This window comes from Oncorhynchus mykiss, chromosome 19, assembly GCF_057628025.1.
Source record: "Oncorhynchus mykiss isolate SJ-2025 chromosome 19, ASM5762802v1, whole genome shotgun sequence".
NCBI lineage: Eukaryota > Metazoa > Chordata > Actinopteri > Salmoniformes > Salmonidae > Oncorhynchus > Oncorhynchus mykiss.
This window is the reverse complement of record NC_143040.1, coordinates 26,532,377-26,540,456: the sequence shown is the minus strand read 5'-3', so window position 1 is coordinate 26,540,456 and position 8,080 is coordinate 26,532,377.

Genomic DNA, 8,080 nt, shown 5'->3' with positions numbered 1-8,080 from the left:
TATCTATTTACCCTTTTCACCTGCGAGAGCAGTTTCTTCTTCGTGTTAGCATCTTTAGTGGTGTATATACATTTTAAAAAGGACCAAGTAACATTGCACCGACAGACATGACAACTCAACTTCTAGCTCCTAAGCAACTTTGCAGTATATTTATTTTGTGGTATGTCTTACATAATTAGCCCAGAACGTTTTTTGTGTTATTACATACAGCCGGAAAAAAACTTTTGGATATCAGAGAGGTGTTTACTCACCAGCATTACGACCAAGAATGTGACTTTTCCCGAATTGTATCCTTCATTCGTATCCCCCAGGGCAATTGAACATTCCAGAGGCTGTTAAGTGGACGAGCTCGGGGCGAGGATCTCCTTCCAGAGAGACATCAGGGACTGTAACATACTCTGTTTCACAGAATCCTGGCTCTATCCGGATACACAGTCCCCTTCCATATAGCCAGCTGGGTTGTCAGTACATCGCGCAGACAGGAATAAAGAACTCTCCAAGAAGAAGAAAGGCGGAGGTGTATGTTTCATGATTAACTACTCATGGTGTGATTGTGATAACGTAAAGAAACTAAAATCCTTTGGTTCACCCAACCTATAACACGTCACAATCAAATGCCGATAGGATTACCTCCCAAGAGAATTCTCTTCGGTTATAGTCACAACCGTGTATATTCCCCCTCAAGCCAATATCACAACGGCTCACAAGGGGCTACACTGGACTTTGTGCAAACTGGAAACCACATATTCTGAGAGCGCATTTATTGTAGCTGGAGATTTTAATGAAGCAAATTTGAACATTTGGAAGTACTATCAACACATTGACTGTAGTAATAGCACTGTTAAAATGCTCGATCACCGCTACTGTCACGTTCTGACCTTTATTTCCTTTGTTTTGTATTTATTTAGTATGGTCAGGGCGTGAGTTGGGGTGGGCAGTCTATGTTTGTTTTTCTATGATTTGGGGATTTGTATGTTTCGGCCTAGTATGGTTCTCAATCAGAGGCAGGTGTCATTAGTTGTCTCTGATTGAGAATCATACTTAGGTAGCCTGGGTTTCACTGTTTGTTTGTGGGTGATTGTCTATTTTGATTGCTTGTGTCATCACAGTTCTCATTTAGCTTCACGGTCGTTATTTGTTTATTGTTTTGTATAGTGTGTTTCAGTGTTCAGTGTTTTCGACATTAAATATCAAGATGAACACAAACCATGCCGCATTTTGGTCCTCCTCTCCTTCCCAGGAAGAATCCCGTGACTGCTACCCTCCCTTCCGCAATGCCTACAAGGCCCTGCCCCGCCCTCCCTTCAGGCAAATCCGATAACAAATTAATTTTGGTCCTCCCTTCCTGTAGGCAGAAACTCGAACAGGATGCACAATTGAGAGCATCCTGTCGATCTGTACTGTATCACAGCCTGGTACGTCAACTGCACCACCCGCAACCACAAGGCTCTCCAGAAGGGTGTGCGGTCTGCCCCACACATCAGGCACACTGCCTGCCCTCCAAGACACCAACAGCACCCGATGTCACAGGAAGGCCAAAAAGATCATCAAGGACATTAACCTCCCGAGCCACTGCCTGTTCACCCCAGTAACATCCAGAAGGTGAGGTTAGTACATGTGCATCAAAGCTGGGACCGAGAGACTGAAAAAAAGCTTCTAAGACCATCAGACTGTTGAATAGTATTCACTAGCAAGCTACCACCCTGTTACTCAACCCTGCAACTTAGAGGCTGCTGCCCTATGTACATAGACATAGAACCATTGGATACTTTACTAATGGAACACTAGTCACTTTAATAATGTTTACATACTGCTTTACTTTTGCGTATGTATATACTGTATTCTATTCTAATGTGTTTTAGTCAGTGCCACTCCGAAATTGCTCGTCCTAATATTTATATATTGCTTATAATTCCATTATTTTCCTTTAATTTGTGTATTGTTGTGAATTGTTAGATACTACTGCACTGTGGGAGCCAGGAACACAAGAATTTCGCTACAGTAGCAATAACATCTTCTAAATATGTGTATGTGACCAATAACATTTGATTTGAACAGTCAGCTGTAAAATTGGCCAAGTTGTTCGTTTCCAGCGATTTGTCTTTTTGGGACTGTGTTTTCCGTTAATATGGTTTAATGAATTTGTAGCTCAGGTTATTAAGAGGAAGGCCATTGGGGCTTTTAGTCTGCAGAGTACACCAACCAATGATATGCGTGGATATACCAGGCAAGACATGTTAATGGGTAGGTTTAGGCAAGTAATTCCTAACAAAGTCAAAGTTAGAGGTTGGGTTAAGTTTGGGCAATAAGAAGTGGTTGGATAAGATTGGGTTGGGGTCATATTTGAACCAGCAACCCTGTGCACCAACCACCGAGCGAGCCTTACGTTATTTTCACATCCTCTAACCAATATTATTAATTCTGCCTTAGATCGGTGTGATAACAGGTGTGGTATCAGAACATAGCGATTCAGAGATTTAGAACTCTCCCTATTTTAAAGAATATATTACCAAGGTTGATGCATTTATTCCAAGCCTAAATAGCCGAAATAAATGGCCTACTCTCCAACTTTATTTGGAATGGAAGGACCTCAAGAGTCAAATGGAATGTTTTACACTTACATTATAAGGCTGGAAGTCTTGGACGACCTCATAAATGGTAATGTGGTTTTCTTCCTCGGATTTTGTGTCTGTGACATTTTGAAGCAAATTTTCCCTCCCTCACAACACAGGACGAGGGAAAGCAAACCGGTGTGTGTTTGAGAGAGAGAGAGTGTGTGTGTGTGTGAGTAAATGTATGTGTGTCTGCGGTTCACGCATCAACGCTTGACCTCGTCAGCTTTCACCCGTTGCCTCTCTCCTGAGTTGTTCGGCAACTTTTGTAAAACTGGTAGTCACAACAATCCGTTTCTACACCGTTAGGCTTTTGAGGCCTGACACATGTAGTTGACGCATTGTCGGTCTGGAGTGTCCGATTCCACCTACACTGCTAGCGGTCTCGATTTTAACAACACTGCAGACACACTGGTCTTGTAAAGGTCTGTTGGCTATTGTCAGAATAGAGCGATTCCTCAGGAAACCCAGACCAAAAAAAGACAATGATTTGGGGTATTTTAACAGAATTACATTTGCACGGTTAGGGAATAACTGGTTACATAAAACTGTCATTGTAATCTGTTACGTTAGCAGAAAAAATATTGTAATCAGATTACAGATTGTCGTGGAAATGTTCTGTATTTACCAAATCATGAGAGCAAACCACATACAGGTCAGAGTTAGTTATCACAAAGTCCATCTTTAATTATATGAGCTCCATTACAACCCTGTGACTCTCAGATCAATTCAGTGTCTATAAATGAATTCTCTGAGAGTCCCTTACACATTGCAACTGAGATCCTTTATAGCAAAGACACACATAGCCAGACAGCATCGGCATAATTTATCGTTCAGCTTTGTCTCCTAAACTATGTTATTTTCTCAAACTCAGAACCATAAACCAATCCTCCATATCAACAGGCATATATCAAATCCATCCTATCTTGACAAGATCACAGAGACACATTGACTGGCACACAGACATTGTGGAGCCAAGAGATACACGCTTGACCTCTCCCCTCTCTCCGGCCCAAATAACTTAGTCTTGACATAGAACAGACACTGCAACCCCGCCACAGTATTATACATTCTATATACATTCTGATGAGAAGTAACTTACAAACATATGATGAATATAAAACATCTTACCTATGTTACCAACTAATTCTGATTATTCCCCAACAAGATCCTCGATTTTTTTTTGTTGTTGTTGTTGACAACATTCTGTTTTCTTAATTTCATTCAAATCAGTGTCGAAAAAAGGTGCATGTTTAAGTTTGTTCCACCTGAATGAGTCTGACCACAAGTCACAGAACACTGTGACACACCAAGGGCTCTATTTTCTGCTGGCGTTAAGGCCGTGCCAGTGTCAAACTCACGTTAGTTTGCAATTTTGTCATGTACGAACTGGCATTTTCCTGCCCTCTTTGACAAGTTCGGCAATGTCCCTGTCTTTTATCAGCTCGCTTGGGCTCAGATGGGCGGGGTGGATATATTTGAGGTCTGCCCTTAAAAACATGATCCAAAATGCTAATTTCAGGCAGAGCTGAAAGGGATATTTAAGACTAACCAAAAGCTGGCTATAGAAGTAACGCAGTTGGTTATGGCATGAATTTTAACACAGCCTATCCAGCTGTGATGCACAATGCCCATATGCGTATGGAACAAGAGCAGCCTAATGTGCATTTGGTGCCTGTTTGATTCCTATTTAGAAACTTCTTTTTTTTAATCCAGTTTCGTTTTTTATTCGATTAAAAAACAAGCTCAATGAAGCCTTTTTCTGGTCTGCCCAATGCAATCGCAAAGTAGTTAAAGCAGTGGATAAAGGGTTTGGCTCCTTCTTAGAATGATTCACATTCCTGGTTTTATGGTGACAACGTCCGTGGTGTGTTTGCATTGCATCTCCTGGGGATGTGTGAACGCGATCTGATCTGTAAAATGGTTTTGATGGTGTTCATAAAACACAGGCCTGTTTGGGAGCAGTACAACGGTGAGTGGACATCCTCTCTTTCTGTCTACATTAGATCTCTGTCCGGGCACTGTGGAAAAGTTTGGATGTGCATAAAACGCTCCATTGTCTGTTGTAATTTCAATATTACATGACCACGGGGAGAAATGACGGTGCCTGTAAGTGTGACATAGCCTATTTTGAAATAAGTTGTTGCCTTGATTAGAATTAGAATTTGAATCACTCGTTCTCTTTTTAGGTCTTGTCAATAATTAATTTACTCTTACTTATTGACCATGTTTGACATGTCCATGCTCAGCCATAATGCAAAGTACAGTAGGCCTAGCCTCTATATCAGTGTGAATGCTTTGAAGCCGTGCAATTACTTAGAACGATGTGGGCTAAATAGGATAAATACATTACTAGAAGAAATCGCACATTCTGATTGGCCAGGGAGGTGCCAAGCCTCAACACACCCACAACTTGTTTATTCATAAAATACCAGCCCTTTCGTGATAGTGAATCTATTTCTGACACACCCCTGAACCTCGAGCACTACTGCCTGCACTTAGATTCACCATTACGTTCCGTTGGTTACATTAGAGCACAACATTTGTGTTTTTATTAATATCAAGTTTATTTATGAATGATTAAGTGGTTAAAACTCGATCCTGGCCAGACCAAATCTGAACCAATCATAGATGTTTCACGTGTTTGGAAAGTACAGCACAGAACAGTAAAGTACAGCAAGCTTCAACCTTACTGCCTTGCCTCACTGTTCAAGGCCATGCTGACCTGGATATTCTAAGGGCAGAGCGTTCCCAAATTAATTGAGAAGCTATTGCACACACACACCCAGTTAGCCCTAGTCCCCCCCCCCCCCCCGGCTTTGCTCTTTTGGATAATGAGCTGGAAATCTCTCTCACATTCTGTCCCTCTCTCTCTCTCTCGTCTTCTCCCTCTGAACTATAGTCTCAATCTCCCTCTCCCTGTTTCTCTCTCTCTGTTTTGGCTCCTTTTGCCAATTTCTCCCTCCCTCTCCCTCTCTTTCTCTCTCTCTCTCCCTCTCCCTCTCTTAGGGGCTTGGCCCCTAAGCCTGGTGTTTCTGATTAGATTTGAATAGGATCCCATTACAGCCAAAACACTTTAGAATTGACATACATTTAAAAAAAACATGAACATGTAGTGTGTGAGCGTGTGTGTGCCTCTATCATTTACACATACATGTGAGTACATGCAAAACAAACAGGTCACATGGGGGAGAGGCGTTGCACCATGAGGTGTTGATTTATTTGTTGTTTAAACCACGTTTTCTGTTCACTTGCGCGATATGAGATGGAAGGGTGTTCCATGCTATCATTGATACTATGAGAGACTGGCATGCATAGTATTGATACTAGCACTCAGACTTCTTTCATCAAATCATCATCAATTGTGTCAGTGCAGCACATGGTGAGTGTCCTGTATAAGCATGCTGAAAGTCTGTTGTTCATTTGTTTACAGATACAGTAAATAGCATTGTATTTGGTCAAACCATTTTTTTTCCTCAACAGTTTCTTAAGAGCTGACAGCAAGCTGACAGGCCTGCTGTTAGAACCAGCAAAGGCCAGTACTCTTGAGTAGTGAAATGTCTTTGGCTTCCCTCCAGGCCTGAGGCTCAGATTAAAAACATGACAGATAGGAGTGGCTATAGAGTCAGCCACCGTCCTCAGTAGCTTTCCATCTAAGTTGTCAATGCCAGGACGTTTGTCATTATTGATCGATAATACTTGTTCCACCTCTCCCACATTAACTTTACAAAATTCAAACTTTCAATGCTTTTCTTTCATTATTTTTTTTTTGTTCATGCATGACTGCAATGGCTCACTGTTCATTGTTGGCAGTTCCTGCCTAAGTTTCCACCCTTTGCCAATGAAGCAATCAAAAAAATACTAATTTTGTGATGAATAAGCCATCGGATTTGATAAAAGATGGAGTTGATTGTGTTTTACTGCCCATTACTTCATTAAAGTACTCTTCCATCATTCTTTATTTAATTGATCTTGGCTTCATAATACAGTTTCTTCTTCTTTATGCTGAGATGAGTCACATCATTTCTCAATGTGGCGGCAGGGTAGCCCAGTGGTTAGAGCGTTGGACTAGTAACCGGAAGGTTGCAAGTTCAAACCCCTGAGCTGACAAGGTACAAATCTCGTTCTGCCCCTGAACAGGCAGTTAACTTAACAGTTCTAGCAGTCAGTTTCTTAACAGTTGCATGTTTATCAATAACTTCATGAAGTTCAGCATCTGGATGATCCTTATTAATCACATCAGCCCCCAAAAAACATGTTTTAACATCATCCACATAAGAGTCACAGCAAAATGGTTTGCATGATCTCATACACACTAAGTCCCAGCTTTTGGAACTTTGGCTTTCCTTGATATAGCCACAATATTGGGATCACTGCATCCAATGGGTACTGAAAAAATGTCATCAATAAATATGCATGGTCCTGTTCCTGTAGTGTACGTAAACAGTTTGAATTCAATATTTTTTCATTCGTAATTCACAAATGTAATCATTAAATTCCAAAATTGAACTTGTATTTCATGATTTGAAACTGATTAATTAATTAATTAACTAATTAATATTGCATTCAGTTTTAAAATAAAATGTCAATATAATTCATTGGTTGTCACATTACTGGGGATACAGATATGTCTCGGTTGGTCACAGATACCTTAAAAAAAAAAGTTGGGGAGTGGATCAGAAATTTGACCACCATTTGTCTCATGCATCACAAAAACATCTCCTTCACATAGAGTTGATCAGGCTATTGATTGTGGCCTGTGGAATGTTGTCCAACTCCTCTTCAATAGCTGTGCAACGTTGATGGATACCGGCAGGAACTGGAACACAGGTCAATCATGAGCATCCCAAACATGCTCAATGGGTGACATGTCTGGTGAGTACGCAGACCATGGAAGAAATGGGACATTTTCAGCTTCCAGGAATTGTGTATACTATAGATTCTTGCGGCATGGGGATGTGCATTATCATGCTGAAAGGTGATGGCGGCAGGTGAATGGCACGACAATGGGCCTCAGGATCTCGTCACAGTAACTCAAATTAGCATAGATAAAATAAAATGGTGTTTGTTGTTGGTAGCTTATAGCCCATACTAAAACCCAACCCCCACCATGGGGCACTCTGTTCACAACGTTGACCTCAGTAAATCGTTTGCCACACGATGCCATATATGTGGTCTGCAGTTGCGAGGCCGGTTGGATATACTGCAAAATTCTCTAAAACGACATTGGAGGTGGCTTAAGGTAGAGACATCAACATTCAAATCAATGGCAACAGCTCTGGTGAACATTTGTGAAGTCAGTATGACAATTTTGTGCTCCCCCAAAACCTGAGACATATGTGGCATTGTGTTGTGTGATAAGAGTGTCCGTTTATTGTCCCCAGCACAAGGTACACCTGTGTAACGATCATTCCATTTAATCAGTTTCTTGATGTGCCACACCTGTCATTTGGATGGATTATCTTGGA